Source organism: Pinus tabuliformis, chromosome 1_2, assembly GCF_031772625.1.
Source record: "Pinus tabuliformis cultivar Carrire ecotype Pingquan chromosome 1_2, CPIR1, whole genome shotgun sequence".
NCBI classification, from domain to species: Eukaryota; Viridiplantae; Streptophyta; class Pinopsida; order Pinales; family Pinaceae; genus Pinus; species Pinus tabuliformis.
The window spans coordinates 371,949,256-371,967,673 of NC_142298.1; the positions used below are offsets into that span (position 1 = coordinate 371,949,256).

The following is an 18,418-nucleotide window of genomic DNA, read 5'->3' on the forward strand; positions in this document are numbered from 1 at the left end:
TAATCTTGGTCATCACATTCTAAAAAGTGCATAGAAAAAGACATAGTAAAAACCATCAGAAACAAGGGGTAATGGTCTTGCTTTGATTTCCCTTCGTTCTACACCTCAAGAATGGATTATTGATTTAGGAGCTTCACATCATATGGCTTCTTCAATGGCATATTTTTCTTCTCTACATGCATACTCGAGACCTCCTATTCTCATGGGGGACAATTCTTTAGTTGACGCAACTTGACAAGGAAGAGTGCAATTCGAATATGGATTCTTTGAGAATATATTGCATATTCCAAGGCTTTTTGTGAATCTTCTTTTAGTGTATTAAATGACACACACAAACCCCGAAAGGAAAGTATAATTTACCCAAGATTGTGTGAGCATTTATGATATGCAAACCATCCTCAGGATTGCATATGGCAAGCTAAATGATCAATCTTGTTTGTATACATTTTATGATTTTGTTCCTCAGTGGGATTCTATTTTGTTACTTATGAATGCAAATGAAGAAAGTAGGATTTTGCATGATATACTTGGGCACCTGAATTTCAGATATATGTAACAACTTAGCAAGCAAGGGATGGTTAAATGATTACCAACCATTGAATTTTAAAATGGTGTTTGTATTGGATGTGCTCTTGGAAAGAATCCACAAGACAAGTTCAAGAAGGAGCATGCATGGAGAGCCTCTTCATCTTTGGAGCTTGTACACAATAATCTCATGGGTCCATTTCTAGTACCTTCAATGATAAAATCAAGATATGTGTTGTCATTTAAAGATGATTACACGACATTCACTTGGGTTTATTTCCTAAAACTCAAGTATGAAGTTTGTGAATATTGCTATCATTCACCGTAATCCGGATTAATTGAAATTTGTGTAACCTGTCTCTTCTCCATACAAATCAAGAAAGTCACACATTTTAACTCACAAATAAGACGAGAAAGCCACAGACAAGACGAGAAAGCCACACATTTCAACTCAGTAGCTCCGATTCCTTTGACAACAACGATTAAAAAATGAAAAGTTTCATAGTTGGTAGGATTTGACATAAAACGCTAACGTAATAGCATGCAACTTTGACTCAGTTCTATAGAAATGATTAATATGAGATGAAGAGTAGTAAATGATTAATATGAGATGAAGAGTAGTATTATAAGCATTTTACTGTAATATATTTTGTTTTTCTTTCAGTCTTATGGATCATGACTTTTTCAAGTTTGAAAATATTAAGAGTTCTGATGAATCATGCAAGCGTTTTATTAACATTGTATCCACATCAAATATTAAATTTAATATGATTCCTTAGCTCTTTCTATGAGTGTACGTACTTTCTGCTTTTAAGTTCCTAATCGATGCTCTATTAATAGTCAAGAAATTAGACCTAATTCATCTTGCCATAAGTATTAAATTAATATCCCTTACAATTATTTTATAAAAGGTTGATAAGTTTCACTATCATAAAGGATATCTAGTAGACAAACGTTATTATTATACAACATTTCATGTTTCTGTGAAGACCGCTTTTCTACTTTGACGTAGAGTTAAATGGATCATAGTACATTTTGTCTCATTGTGAGGGATATTTTCACAACGTGCAACCACATGAATCAAGGTACAGGCTTTCAAGGGTAGTTACGTAAAAGTGAGTATAAAGGTTATCGGCCACGAGAGTTTGCTTTATATAATAGTTATAAATTTAGTTTATATTTTTCTAAGCATATATTAATACCTCAATATATATCTATATATCTATCTATATATATATTTTATTATTACATAAAAATATTATATTTTAATAAAAAAATTATAAACTAATTTTTATATTTTTATTTAATATACAAAATTTAAATATATATTTTTATAAAAATTTGTAAAAAAATCTAATTAATATATTTTTTATAATATTTGTATAAGGAAATCCTTAATGCGATTAACATTAAGAAAGGATTGTGATTCCAATATAAAAATGTCTTTGTCAATTAAGCCTAATGTAAATTACAAACTTTTTCTCCATATCAATTTGTAACTTGTAAATATTTACTATACACCATCCTTATTGTGAATATTTACTATACACCATTCTTATTAGACTTAAGTAAGTAATATTATTATAATAATTTTTTATTAATATATATTTTTATATTGATGGGTTAATAGAAATGATTATTTTAGGAAAGAGATTTTAAAATTTCAATTAAATTATCAATAATTATTAAATGAATGGTAGAGATTTAACTTTCATGAAATATTTTAAATTATTTATAACTGTATATATCAATCAAAGGTTGAAATTTATCTCCAAATTATTTGTGTCTTTTTCCATTCTAATTAAGTTGAGTATTTGAAAAAAATGTCATATAAACAAATCTTCTATCAAGTGAATTATGATTTTTTAGGCATGTGGTATTGATAAACCATTATATTGGCCTATAATATTGTAACAAAGCTATATATCCATGGAAAGTAAAATAAATCTCTATGAAGCTTGTTCCATATTTTTTTAATTGTATATATTTTTAACTTATATATTAATTTTTTTTTTATAATAATAATAATAATAATAATTTAGCTATTTTTATGATTTTTTTTAAATTAACTATATAAGATATATGAAGTTAATGTTTTGATTGATAAATATATATATATAGATGAGAATATTATATTAAATCAAAATCAATATTTATAATATGACATATACCAAAAGTAAATACAACAAAAATATTTCAAAATTAGCTATAGTGTAACCTATCTCTCAACGATTTTTTTTTAATCTTTTTACCCTTGAGCAAGTTACAAACTCCTAATGCTAATATCCATTATAGGATTATATTCAACCAATCCCTTTTCCTTGTTTTCCCTCAGCGAAATAATAACTTAGCACTATTGTTCCTCATGGTTTATATTATTAATGTCTATATGTTCACAGATAATTCTTTAACATCAATGGGATCCTTTGTATGTTTCTACATATATGGGTTACATGAATAATTCTTTCCCCATTACTAACTCATGGTTTAGTACCATGATGACGTTTTATAGGAATGCCAGTTCGACCACGAACATCCATAAACATTTAATCCAAGGTTATATCAGATTATTGGTTTCATGTTACATTTTAATAGTTCTGATTTATCTTAACCTTGAAGGTCCGACGACCATATATTATATTTATATTGACCGGCTTATTAAAGAAGTATTGATACATCCCTTCCGAATACTGTAGACCTAGCCAACTGTACAGGATTGAGGCCCTCAGATTTGGTTTCAGCTTGGGATTAGTAAGATGTCTCATATCGACGGTACTGCTGCGTTAGGCTTAGATCTATGCTGGAAAATGGAGGTTTTGTAGTTATGGGAGTAACCTCCTCCTCTCCCATGGCATCGCTACATTCTCTGTTGGATTCTTCTGCTTGCGAGGGTATGCTCTGCACCAACAATCCTTCACCATTAATAGATCAATTTGGGCCACAATAACTTCATCATCACCACGTACCTTCTTTCATGTCGACAAATCTCCCTTCAATTAGTTATGGTTTCAAACATAGGGTTTTTCTTTCTTCCTTCCTTTTTTTCATTTTTGATGCCTAGGCATGAACTCCTCTGGACTTGTCACTTAACGACGTATCTCTAGATTTATGGAACAATTGTACTGAGCAAGGGGTTATTTGGAAGGTTACTATTGATGAGGTTATTAATTGGAAGTTAAGCCTACTGTTTCTGGCGAGATGCACGGTCTTCGGTTCAGCAGGTAATTTGTTTTTAAATGTATTTTATCAGTTTGGACTCCTCTCTTTCAGAAAGTAATTCTCCTAGTGACTCTGAGCCAATTGTATTTTTGGTGCAAGGTTATAACGGTTACGACCAGTCCTTGAAGGCTATACCATAGGTAAATTTGTGATTCCATTCTCTTTATTTCTTTCGTCGTTAAGCTCAATTTTCTAACAGGTCTTCTATTGCAAACATTCATAGGTTAGTCTCTCTCCCTCTGCGAACTAGGAGTTGGAGATAGGTGTGACTATTATTTCTTTCTACAACACTATTCATCTAGGTTCTAAACAATTGTCCTCGTTTATCTTTCTTAGGTCGTTTCAGGTTCTCGAAGGGTTGTGACAGACTATGACAACACGGTTTAAACCATATTTAATGGCACCATTTGTTTTGAGCTTTTATATGCAAAATAGATTGGTAAAAACTTATGTTATCGTTCATGCAGCCATGAACTACCTGACTTCGAGGGTTCTGGTTGAATGTACACTATATTAGTTCTGTCTATTCAATACATATATATTTGACTTTAATAACTATGTACTTTTTGAGGGATATAATGGTTGTATGCATATCCCAAGTCGGCTTCTGCTTAAAGAAGATGGATAATTTTAATGCAGTATTCTTACAGCCTACTACCATTTTTTCCAGTATCATATTTATGAAACACATGATGACAATGTGCTGAAATTTCTTGGTTTTTCTATGTATGGATGTGCTTAGATTTGATTTGAACATTTTCCTTTACTTCCATTATTCATAGTAATGTTATTTCTTGAAAATTATTATCAAGTTCTAGATGTACAGATCCGGGACATATATGGTCATTTTCTTTTGTTACCGTGTTATGATCTTCAAGTTTATTAATTATGTTCCATATTTCTGTTAAATGTATATAGATTAGATCGTTATCTTTTCCTTTCTCCAACATCATACATGATTGATTTACTAGTACCGTATACATGAATCATAATAATGGTTTACAAATTTTCTACATAGCCTACTATGTTGTTTTTCTGAAAATACTCTCCATATGCATTGTTATAAGAGTAATTTTTGTAGTTTGGATGGCCCAACCAGACCTGTATTGGGGACTTGCTATATACCGTCAGAACCTATTTACATAGAGATTAGGATTGTTAGAGGCTAATGAATGGGTACCTCCTTTGTTCTTTAAAGCCTATAATTAACATAACTTTATTCAACAATAATTCTCGATATTCCACGTGCCAAACTTAGATAAAAGAATGCCTAACATAATAAAAGTATATACTTATACTAAAAACCATGCAAAATGTTTCACTTATTTATTCAAGTATTTTGGCCTACAGAAAAATCAAAGTGGGAAAAAGAATGCTCTACCCAACAAATGAGAACTACTACCCTCTATGATAACTCCCTTTGAGTAAGCTTCCCATCTAGAATAGTTTTTCCCTGAGGTAGACCATATGAGGTCCACCTAAGACTTCTCTAACAACACTAGATCCATCCTAGGGTTTCGCTAAACACACAGGGTTACAGTCTAGAATCACTCGTCATTCCATTTCCATATCAAAAATTTCTCTTGGCATTGTCATGCCTCTCTCAACAACATCCTCTCTTAAGGGTCTTAAGACAATTTTTTTTAACTTTATCCTTTCTTGGGTGTCTTCCAACTAGGATCAAATTCCACAAGGTTGTGTTAGGCCCCTATACTACTAGTGTAACCCCTTATTGTTATTAGTACAACCCACTTATTATATTGATGTACCCATGTAGTGCCCATATTGTTACTATTGTGCCCCATAGAAGCCCACTATTGTTATTATTGTGCCCTTACATTATTATTGTTATGTCGGCTTTGATTATGTTATGACCCCTTAGACTCCTATATATAGAAAGGAGGTCTTTTCATTTGTATCATCCAAGAATTGTTCATTTATGTAATGTAAAGGAGGTTGCCCCCTCGAAGAGGCTGAATTCTAAGGTGTTGATCTATCTTTTCTATCTTTTCTTGAGCTGGTTTCATAACATTTGGTATCAGAGCTTTCGATTCTAGGGTTTCGCTGCTCCAAATACGTCATCGTGGCATTTTTGCTATAACTTTTTTCTATGGCATTTCAGAAGTCGCAAAAGAAACCCATTTGAGAAGAAATCGCGCTGAACCTTGGGTCCGAATTTCAGAGATTTTTGCGTGATATTTGCGGAGATATGATTTGATGAAGTTGGTCTTTTTGCAGACTCCTGAATTATATTAAAAGCAGGTGACCTGGGGAAAATCGTCATAACCTTCTCTCTGGGGATCGGATTGAAATTTCATAAGAAGGTACAGAAAGAGGACAGACCGTAGTTTCTTGTATGCATGGTTCAGATCCAAAGGTCGAAACAGTGACTCGTGGAACATCTTACAAGTTCGCTCTACTGAACTAGTCTATAAGCAAGTCACTGTGGGAGATTTAACATAACTCTTTCTTGGAGAATCCAATTTGGTCAGGATTGTAGCATTAGAAAGAGGACACAGAGGGCTACTACAACTCACAAATTCAGAACTAGATGATTGGAAAGTACAGAGATACATCAGAGGCAAGATCGAGCTCCTACAAAGTGAAAAAAGGTGTGTAGATTTTCTTAAATTTTTGCTTAAGCTTGGTTTGAAAATTTATTTTGAAGGAATTCAAAGGGCATAGTAGAGCATTATTATTCGTAACTGATGCCCCGAGGAAAGAAAATGCAAACACTTAGTAAGGAACATGAAAGCTCTAGCATGACTCATGAAGAAGAGGAAGAAATGCAACATGATATATCAAAATTACAAGACCAAGTGCAACAACTGTCCCTTGCACAAAAAGGAACAGAATCTAAGATGGATGGTTTAAAGAAAGATGTAGAAGCTAAGATTAATGGTTTAAAGAAAGGTGTAGAAGCTAAGATGGACTGTTTAAGGAAAGGCATAGAAGCTAAGATGATTGATGTGGAAGCTAAGATGGATGATTTGAAGATAGATTTGAAGACAGACATGGACGAATTGAAGATAAATATGAATAAGTTGCTACAAGAAATGGTCCCTAAGGGTGAAAGGGTACTAAAGGAAACTCATGATGAAAACAAAAGAAATGTTAATCATGATTCCATAGATGCTAATGTTGGATCGAAGACTCACCATATTCCAAAAATCGATATGAGGAAGTTTGATGGCAAGGATCCTACCACATGGATATTACAGATGCAGCAATTCTTCGATCTCAATAATGTGCAAAACACACAAAAGGTATGTATGGCAACTTTATATTTGGAACCAAAGCAGTTTGTATGGTATCAATGGCTTTGCTCTCGTAAACCATTTATCACTTGGGCAATTTTTACGGAACAATTGATAGCACATTATGAGGATACAAAAAGAAAAACTTTTTTTAGCCAATTGATAAGTCTCAAACAAAAAGGTTCAATAATGGAGCACATTTAGGAGTTCCAAAAATTGAACATAAGGGTAAAATATATTCCAGAGGAGCATAGGATATATGTGTTCATAGGGTCTTTAAAGGATAATATCCAACATGATGTTCGCCTTTGGGAACCTGATTCATTAGAGAAGGAATTCAGGTTAGCAAGAAAAATGGAAAGAAAAATTATGGAAAACAGGAAGCATACCCCTCACAACTATAAAGATGGAAATGTTGTTTCTCCTAGCCTTCCACAACCTACAACGGTTACACCAAAACAATTGGAAGAAAAAAGAGAAAAAGGGCTTTGTTACAATTGTGATAGCAAATGCACTAAAGGTCATAAGTGTGCTGAGAAGAAATTATTTTACATAGAATATGAAGAGGAGGAAGAAAAAAATCAAGAAACATCAAAAGAAGAAGCTATACGCGAAGACCCCGCCCCAAAGAAAGAAGAAATGAATCAGACCATATCTTGTAAAGCATTGGCAAGAATTACCACTCCTCGAACTCTCAAGATAGAAGGACATATTAAGAAGAAAAACGTACAAGAAGTGAAAGATCACATTGAGAAAGAAGAAATGAATCCAACCATATCTTGTAATTCATTGGTTGAAATTACCACTCCTCGAACTATCAAGATAGAAGCACATATAAAGAAGAAAAATGTTCAAGAAGTGCAAGATCACATCGAGCATCAAGAAATGAATCCAACCATATCTTGTAAAGGATTGGAAGAGAAGAAATTACCACTCCTCAAACTCTAGAGATAGAAGGACATATCAAGAAGAAAAAGGTTCAAGCAGTGAAAGATCACATCGAGCATCAACAACAAGTTCTCCAAATTTTAAAGGATAACGCCACTTCGGTGCCAAATCAAACTAAACAACAGGTAGATCAACATCGTAGTGAAAAATGTTTTGATGTAGGGGATTGGGTATTTTTACTGCTACATCTCAAGCAAGCTATTTATGAGAAGGAAATGTTGGAAATACTACATGCACTTAAAAAATGGCGACCTTACCGAATGGGAACACTCTTCAAGGATGAGGATGTGGAAGAATTGTTTTGTGCTATTTCTATTATCCAACCAGATTGAATAAACAAAGCAAGGGATGAATGGAAGAAGGATGAAGAAGTATGGCCACTTATTCAAAAGTTGCAAAAGATCCCAATTCAAACAATATTTCCAGAAACTGAAGAGGAAGGAAAAATCATATTGGAACCTGGAGCAGTCACAGAAACAAGAACACGACAGCTACGAAATCGATCAATTTCAGAGTATCTCATCAAGTGGAAGAACTTACCTGCTGAAGATTCCACATGGGAGGACAAGAATTTTATACAAAAGCATCAAGAACTACTCAAGTGTTGAGGACAATGCTTTTTGAAGGAGAGGGACATGTTAGGCCCCTATACTACTAGTGTAACCCCTTATTGTTATTAGTACAACCCACTTATTATATTGATGTACCCATGTAGTGCCCATATTGTTACTATTGTGCCCCATAGAAGCCCACTATTGTTATTATTGTGCCCTTACATTATTATTGTTATGTCGGCTTTGATTATGTTATGACCCCTTAGACTCCTATATATAGAAAGGAGGTCATTTCATTTGCATCATCCTAGAATTGTTCATTTATGTAATGTAAAGGAGGTTTCCCCCTGGAAGAGGCTGAATTCTAAGGCGTTGATCTATCTTTTCTATCTTTTCTTGAGCTGGTTTCATAACAGGTTGCTTGGGGTTTTTCCCTCTTATCCTCTTGGCCCACCTTTTTCCCTAAATGAGATAATATATCTTTAGGGTAAGCAACTACCTCTACTCATTACTCTTCCTCAGATTTTCTAAACTGTCTCTTAAGTATCTGGAATGTGAAATTCCCATTCTACATCTTTTCCCATGGTAATATTTATGGATGACTAGATACAACAATTTATTAATGTAAAATTGGAAAAACATTTATCTTCAATCACAAATTCATACTAGGCCATTAGCATGGACCCTTAGTATACAAAGTAATGTCAACAAGAAATAAATAAAATATTTATAATTTACTAAGGGTATTAGATCTTCTCTCCCTTAAGAAAAAAAATTCCCTCAATGTTTTCTTTATGGGTTGAAGTGCTTCCACTTCACTTTAACCTAGGTGATTACTAGCCCCTATAACATAGTTTCCCTCTAATTTAGAATGAGCAGAGGCTCAACCAGGAATTATCCATCCAGTTAGACATACATCCAAAATCATTATCGTTTTCATTAGTTTCCATCAATCATTATTTAAGAAACACATACATAATCATTTTAAACTTTATTATTTACCCGAACTTCCTCTCAATTAATAATATTCTTAGGATCATGTATGTATTTCTTTAGTAAATAACCATGGAATACATTATGTATGTATGTGACTAGGCACACCCAATTAATAGGCTACATGCCCAATCTGGGCAAGTATTTGGAAAGGGCCACAAAATAGGTGTAACACCCCACCCCACATTTACCCTCTTTTAGAAGCTTACTAGGGTGAACATGAGAAGGGAGTTCTTATGCATGACCCAACATCGAAGTTCAAGATATGGAAGTGGAGTATACCATTGTGAAAATTACTACAACCTTGGAGGGACACTCACATAGATGTCAGAAAACATCCACTTATAAACTATCTTCCGAACCGCACACATGCATTCTTGTACATCTAGCCATAAGGCTCCATCCACATGCACATTTCATCCTCCATGTCGCTATAGTTGAAATATTCTAGATATGTGCTTACGGTCACATATTCAATGCCAAAATTTTAGAGCCAGTGTACAGGCCACTATCTAGAACATTCCAAAATCCAGTCTATGATGATGACAAGTCTGCATAATCTATACCTAGGCTCACATCTATCCCAAAATTTCCAAACACACGATATAAATTTAGAAAAACACATAGTAAGAAAACTATAGGTCATGAATGCATATTTTTTCACAGTTTCCTTGGTTTCATTAGAGAATCATCAAGAAGGTTTACTACCCTCTCAAGCTAGCTGCATCAAACACTAGTTAGTTGATTCATTCATATAACCATTCAATAACTTTTGAAACCATGAACAAGGTTTGTAACAAGAGAAGATCATAGAATAAGAGTGTACCATGCCTATAACCAACATATAATCATAATAAATCCATGAAAAGCTATTCCTAAAATCAAAACAATAGCCAATACATGTGCACATTGATATCAATAATAAATAGGACATAATAACATATGCATAAATCCAACCAAGTGAGGGATTTCCGGGTACCACCTGACCATATATTAGGATGAGCGTAATATTTCTTCCAGCCAATCACCCTCATGCCATATTCCAAGAATGAATGTGCCATCATGTGGGATAAACAAAAATAAAATGAGTCAAGGAATCCATAGGCCAAACCACTTCTACGCTCAACCACAGTGATTTCACCTATATCGGTGCAAAAATAATCTAATCCAAAACAAGCTTGCATGCCTCAAACTTTCTTCACCATACCTAGAGTAATTTTCCTATCTCCTCCCACCTGGAAAGAGCTCCAATAGAAAACCATGTCCACTGCCAACCCTTGGGAATCTTCATGATACCATATCAACAAGGATCCAAAATGTACAAACAGTCCAAATCTTAACCAAAAAAGGGAACCCACTACATCATGGTATCCAACAAATGACAAAGGAAAGGTGGTACATCATTGTCAATCCCAAAAAATCCCATGCGAGTGAGAACAATCATGACCAATAAACTAATGCATAGACCATGCATCAAATCCAAGCATGTTTAATCACACATGCACAGTATTACCTACAAATCCACAACTATTTTCTGCCCTTTCTTGTTGTTGTCCAAACTTCCTCTTGTCCTCCCATTCTTTCCTTTCTTGCTTGCTCCTTTATTGTCTCCAAGTGAATGCTAGAATGTCCAAGAGTGCGTGTCAATGTTATCTCTCTTTTTCTTCGCCTTTTCCTTTAATTTTCCTTCATTTTCCTTTGCATGCATATTTTTGTCCCTTCATCTCCCCTTTCTTCTATTTTCCTTTATTTCTCGTATTAATTTCCTTTTTCCTTTTCCAATGGCAATGTCAATTTCCATAGAAAATAGTAAACCACAAGTGACTCCCAATTTAACGTTTCTCCCCTCATTCCACTTGGAGTACATGTTCCATGACCTTGGTTTAATCTATTTGCATGAAAACTTAACCCTAGGTTGTTACAAAGTCCTTGGGAAATTAGAAAATAAGAAAGGTAGTAAAGATTTTCTTATTCTTGATAATTACTTGTGCTATTTCTTATTATTACGATTTTTTATATCTTATTTCTTTAGTTCATCGAGAAATTACCAAAATAAGTGACACATAAAATAATAGACACCATATGTAGGCACATGCGAGGCAAAAACCCCCCTCGAGGGGAAAACCGAGTCAAGGTAATTCTTCCTTTTAATAGTATTCTTTATGACTCTTCACCCTAGACTATATGAGACCTTCCCTCCACATCAAGTGAGGCTCCCATAATTTCGACCTCTTCCCAAAAATTCGACTATGCAACAACTTACGACAACTTGCAGCTTTTTGAAACAACGAAATTTGGAAGACTTCGATCTCCCAATCCACGACACGAAACAAAGAGAGAGACATGCCAAATTTTTTTTTTTCTTTGTGTCCTTAGACTTCCCCAAAGTCGCATTCACTTCAGCTTCTTGGCAACATACTTCACACCATTTCCATGCTATAAGAGAACTTTGCACTTCTGCCCAACAACAAGAGATTTTCGTAAATCTTTCCAACTACAAGAGAATTCGTACTTGATGAGAGAATGATGCTTCAAATGAATTCGATGAGATTCCTTTTATAGGCTTCTTTTCGAGTAGAATAGGGATATTCTCTTAGGCCAACATGGTGTGTAGGTTACATAATTCACATTTGTCTCAATAATTAACCTTTTTACATGATTAAAAAGCCTAAGAAGGGTCTCTTTAAATGTACAATGACTCTAGAGGCTCATAATAAATCCTATAATTCCTCAATGGGGACCTTGACCTAAAACATGGTGACCCAAGCATGAAAACCATTCTTTAATTAGTCACATAAAATTTATTTTCTTCATTCTTTTGATAAGTACATTACATGATGACTCAAGTACATTATTGAAGACTAAACATAGTTACATTTTCCAACACTCCCTCTTAACTAGAAAGGTATTCACAATGTACAAATACAATGGAAGATCTCAAACTATATGACCCATGAAGAAATTTAGGCATGACAATGCCATAGACTAGATTCCTTACCACGACAATCTATCCAAAGAATGACTCAATAGTTTAGGCACTGCAATGCCATCGACTAGATTCCTTAACAAGGCAATCTATCGAGGTGGGACTAAGATGGACTCAAGCATTCAATCTTTTTAGGTACCCTCAAGATTACTTTATAACCATCAACCCAAAATCCAGGTGTTTATCCAAAACAAATCTCAATAAGCAACACCACCTTTCCAACTTCAAACATCAACAGAAAGTGTCAACCAAATGTTTTCCCAGGCAATGCTTCACTCACAAATCCTCAAATCCCTTTGATCCATCAAATCAAGATTGACCGGTCTCTCCCAATCAAACTAATTGGTAATGAGCATGCTATCAAATCCTTCAAGAGATTCACTTGTACAAACACAACCACAATCAATAATGTACTTTCACATGCACATAATCAAATACAAACCTTTGATTTTTTCTAGACAACATGATGTTGCTTCTTAACTTTCCATAGTAGGACTATCAACTGAATATTTGACAGAAGATTCCTCAATCATATATTTTCTTTCCTACTTCTCATGCAACAACATATCCTCCAAAATACATTCTTTTAATCAAAACCAAGCTATACCCTCCCTCTCAACAAGGAAGCACCTCTTTATCTTCACTCCCTCTTAATCTTAAGGAGATCTCTTCTATTCATTCTTCCTCCAGTAGATAATATTTTTGTTTTTGACATCAGATAACCTTTCATGGCTTTCAACCATTTCATCAGAGTTATCATCATCCTCATCATGCTTATCACATCAACGAGCATCTTCACTAAGTTGAAGATTTTGTACTTGCACAACTTAAATACCAAGTACAACCAAATATATAGAAGTATGATGTTTTCCATATCAGAACCACAAAAGCATTCAATGTATATATATATATCAAATACCCAAACTTAATTACAAACGAGAGACATATACTCTTCAATTTCTTGGTAGGGACTTTTGTCACACACCCTAGTCTACTTCATAAAACTTCTTATTCCCTCTAATGTTTCAATGTTTCTTCCAAAGGTATGACATACCTTCCTTCAACATATAGAAAACCCTAGAAACAAATTGGTGAGCACTAGTATTGCAACAATAATACTGCAACTCCTGGGCTTCCTACTTTACTTTTATCAACCTGATAGTTCATAACATACTTGGAAGCGACGACGCTGTATGCACACGTACTAGTTCTTACTGCAGGTTGTCACTTGGTCAGCTAGTGCAAGATCAGTAGGAGCTCAAGCCAACTTCTATGTATTCTAGAAGAAACTCTACATGTGATGAAAGAAAGGAAAGCTTACTCTACAGAGGCTACTCTACTTGCAGAAAGGAAAAGAAGACTGAAATGTAAAGTAAACCTAGCAAACCCTACTTAACTAACTAATCCTACTTTTGCAGAAAGAGAGATGAAAAACCATGAAATGAATGGCATTACCTACTCAGGAAGTAAGCAATATCTACTCAAGTTATTTACAGAAGTAAATGAGCAAAAAATATCTTTTTGGATTTTTATGTATTTTTATGTGAAATTGTCATGCATGTAATTTATTTGATTGTGAATGTGGTAGCGATTAGGTGGCAATGGAAGGAGGTTTTGGGACTTGAGAAGATGTAGGATGGTGTGGATGGGTCCTAGGAGGTTTTAGGTGGCCTTCTGGAGGCTTTTCCCGCAATCGGACTTCAAAAGGAAGCCTACAGGAAAATCTACAGGAGGCTGCAGGGAATCTACAGGAGGTCTCCAAGAGGATGCCAAGAGCATTTTTGGAGGTCTTGAAGGTAGGAAAATGGGTGGAAAGGGTATTTGAAGGCTTGGATGATGTGTTAAGGTGTCTAGGGTCCATCAAGAATGACTAGGAGAGATAAAGATGATTGGGAGAGAGGAAAGTCTATGAAAAAGTACAGAAAACTAAGGTAGATTTGAAATGAACTTTAGGTGACCTGTGGGGCATAGATCAATGAAATATTTTGATGTATGGCTGGTTAACTAGTTGTGAGAAGAGATTTTCTGCCAAAGAACTAAAAATCAGACAATGAGATTAAGCAAGCGAGGAAACTAAGTACATAAAAAAAAAAAAAAGAATTTTGCAACAAGCTAATCTAGATTATGAGCTATGGAAAGAAATGATGAAAAGTTCTATAATGAGAGAAAGCAAGGAAGGAAGCTTATTGCAAGATAGAAATGAGCATGGTGAAATAGATCTAAAGCAAAGCCTTAACCTTCTAACAAACTACAATACTAGAAATCCTATGGAGAAGGAAAATCTGTGTTTTTGTGGCAGCAAGAGGGTCTTGGCCTAAGTTCATGGTCCCAAAAGGAGGAAAGGAGACCAAGGGTCTGTTGATGCCTTTTTGTATCTTCTTTTTTATCACTTTTCAACCTGCTATGGAAATGTCAAATGGAAACAAACTTCTAAATTACCAAAAGCAACCTATTCTTAACCAAGAAAGATATTTATCTAACAATAACTAATCCATAAACTAAAACAAAGAATATAAATACAAACAAAAGGAGCTTGGATACTTGGATTGGGCCCTAACCCAAGACCTTCAGCCCTTTGAGGTAACTCAATGCTAGCTCAAAAAGGATCTCATCTTTATTATCAAAATAATAATAGGATTACATGAAACTGTCAACAAAAGTAAGCTCGAAGTTGAGCAGAGCAAAGCTGCAACAAAAATTCGAAAATTTGAATAACTTCCTAATGAGGTCCTAGACCTCTCTATTTATACAACTGAAGCTCCCAACAGCTTCCTTAAAATCAGGGAGGCTTGGCTTCAAACACTTGAGATAAACATAAGTTATCCTCTACTTTCTCGGCTGCCTCCTAGTGCATTGATGTGGTTGTTTGTGCTCTGAGCTGCATGATGGACAATTTGAAGAGAGGACTCATAAATGAGGGGGATACCCTCCTATAAATCCTCTCCCTTGTCTGCTTCGAATTATTGCTACAAATTGTCCATTAAATCTTTGAATTTATCTCCAAAATTGAACAAAAATCTACATTAAACACATTTAGACTCCATGGCATAATGATCAACCCAACTCACTCCATAAGCATCAATATAATAAAAAAACATCCAATAAGCTAATAGAATGATTGATTAAACTACGTTAGGAGGCAAAATGAGCCCATATAATTTCCCATTTATGGGGCTCATCATCACCCCCCTACTAAAGGTGTTTCTCATCCTCGGAGAAACTTAATCCATCTCCTCATCTTTGATGGTCCTGATGGCCTCCCTGACATCCCATGCTTCTGATATGAGGTCCTCTTCTTTGTCATGGAATCCTGCCTTTCTGTCCACCTCTTCCCACTACTGTTGTTCTTCTTCCTCTTTTCTGCCTTCTAACATTCCTAGCAGTAGTGAGGGACTCAATTTGAGGCCAATCCAATTGACCTTCAAATTCTGAATAGAGTGCTTGTACAGTGGCACTCTCCTTAATGCTTCTTTCATCCTTCTTGGGGAGTGATATTCCCTGATCTGTATACTGTGTGGTAGGGTGTTCCACCTCCTCATACAAGCATGAATACTGTCATCCCCAGGTAACCTTTCTATGTCCTCAAAATGTGCAATGGCCTGAGACTAGTCATTGATATACATAGGGGCAATTTTGGGATTATTTGTTAGCAGCTGGTGTGTGTTGATGAGAGCCATGGGGTCTAATGGCTTAGCTTTGATCATGAGGGGGTCATTCTTCTCCTTTATCATCAACTTCCCTATTTCTGCTACCCTTAATTCCTCATGATTTATCCATGATGCCATGGTAATTAGTTGCAGGTCCCCTACCCTAGCATTCAGGTCCCACGCGTTCATATTAGCGAGGGCCTTGTCTTTTGATGAACTTTGCTTACATACGTCCATAAACTGTTTATAATCATAGAAATGCATTTTACCTCTCTGTGCTAATGTCTTTATATGAAATAGTAGCCATTGGTCCTTGAGGTATAATCCATATGATTTTGCTGGTGTTCTGCACTGCAGTGCCTCCATAGACTAGCTGACCATGCATGCCAATTGTGTCTCTTTTTCTTTCAGTTGTCTTCTAAGTAATTCATTTTTTGTTTCCAAGTGTGTTCTTGTGATTGCCTCTCTATGTCTTATAGCACTTAATTCCTTGCCCATTTCTCTAAGCTTCTTCTCCATGTGGCCAATATCCTCTACTCTCTTGGATTTGGCAATTTTCATCCACCTATGGCTCCTTATTCTTTCTTTCTCCAACTCAAAGAAAAGTGGGATTGCAAATTTCGGTGGAATGATTCTTCTCGCCTCAAGAAGATTGTAATAAGAGCCCAAACTAGGCTGGGGATGAGGCTCTTGGGTCTTTGGTGCTTCATCCTTCCCTTGTGACTGTCCTTCTAGTCTCTTTTCAAGTTTTTCAGTCTCATGTAGTCTTGTTAGGGTCTCTTGTAGAATAGTCTTTGCCTCCTGTAGAACTGTTTTTGAGTCCTGTAGTTACACACTTTCCTTCCAAGTGGAAGATATGGGAGTCCCTCTTTCATATGTGATAGGGGTTTTAGAGGGATATTCCTCCCCTTTGACAGTGGGTGAATCTTCAATTACAATGGACACTTTAGAAGAAGGCTGGGGCTTCCCTTGTTTGATCCTCGTGCTCTTCCGAGCCCTAAAATACATTGAGGTCTGCATCTTCCTCTTTTTTTTGGGTTTAATTGGGGTACTGAGGGTAGTGACAGTGGTTGTTTCCTCCCTTTCTAGGGTCTTAGGAGACACTTATGTCTTTTCTGCCCCTTTTTCCTCTTCTTATCTTTTTCCGTGTCTCTGCTGGTTTTGTTTCCTTTTGTTCTGTTTTGGTTTCTTCCTCCTCTATTTTGGTTTCCTCCCTCTCTGTTTCTTCCTAAGTTTCCTCCCATTCTCCCCCTTGTTACTCTTCCCCCTCACTATCAGAAGGACTGAGATCATATGTGAGGGCCTTTATATCATCTTCTGTTGTCATGTTTCAGAAGATTTCCCATGCTATGGGGATTGTGAAGGTATGGAGGGCCTCTTCCACTAATAGTTTAATTAACCCATGGTGAGCCAACTGATCTAGAACTCTTTCCTTCAACATAATGTTGAAGTCTATGGGGGACTGTAGGAGAAAATAGGGAATGTTGAGTTTGTAGGGTGTTGGAGTGTCCATGCCATATCTCAACGCATGGAGAATTCTGAAATGGTAGCCATAAACTATGTTATACCCCCCTTCACAGGAAATATATTTGATAATCTAGTAACTAACCTCATCCCAAGGGTAAGGTATGCTTGTCCTTCTAATGCCATTCTTGTCTTCTACAGGATGCTCATTATTTTGGAAGAAGTTTTTCTTTGCAGACCGCCCAATTGGCTTTCCATCTTTTCTCGAAGGTAATCCAAGAGGAAGGGTGGTAACACTACTGATAAATTCTAGGTTGAGTTCCATGGAGAGGCCTCTAACAGTAATAGTGGCATGGGTCCTTGAGTGAGGCACTAAAGAAAGGGAAAACTCCTGAGCCACTTCTTCATCAAACGCTCATAATTTCTCAAAAAATGGCATCCAATTTGCTCTGGTGAAAATGACTACTACTTTTGGATGTTCATGGAGCTTGGCTGAATTTTTGGGCTCCTTCCTTATGAATCCCCCTGTCATTGTGCTTATACCCATTTTGAATAGCCAAGGTAGAGATGGAGACAAGATTTTGAAGAAACAAGAAAACAGAGGAACACTGTGTTTTTCTTTTAAGAAAATAGGCAGAAAATTTTATGTAATTCCTCTTCTTCTATGGAATCAATTTCTCCTTAAAATTATATCATTCCTTGCACATATTGATAATCAAGGTGGGTATGCACAAAACCTACCTCCTCAAGCTAGAAATCAACCAAAAACACTATGTTTTCTCCTTAAAAAAAAACTTACTACCCCTCCTCTAGAACTGCTTGTAG

The 18,418-nt window shown here is 35.5% G+C and overlaps 1 long non-coding RNA gene across 1 annotated transcript; it reads left to right on the forward strand.

The window, feature by feature from the left end:
- The first annotated feature begins 3,222 nt into the window (after positions 1–3,222).
- LOC149205924 (uncharacterized) lies at positions 3,223–4,343 on the forward strand. The gene is made up of 3 exons (XR_016251899.1): positions 3,223–3,746; positions 3,844–3,884; positions 4,081–4,343. It is a non-coding gene; the product is annotated as an uncharacterized LOC149205924 (long non-coding RNA).
- The last annotated feature ends 14,075 nt before the right edge of the window (positions 4,344–18,418 follow it).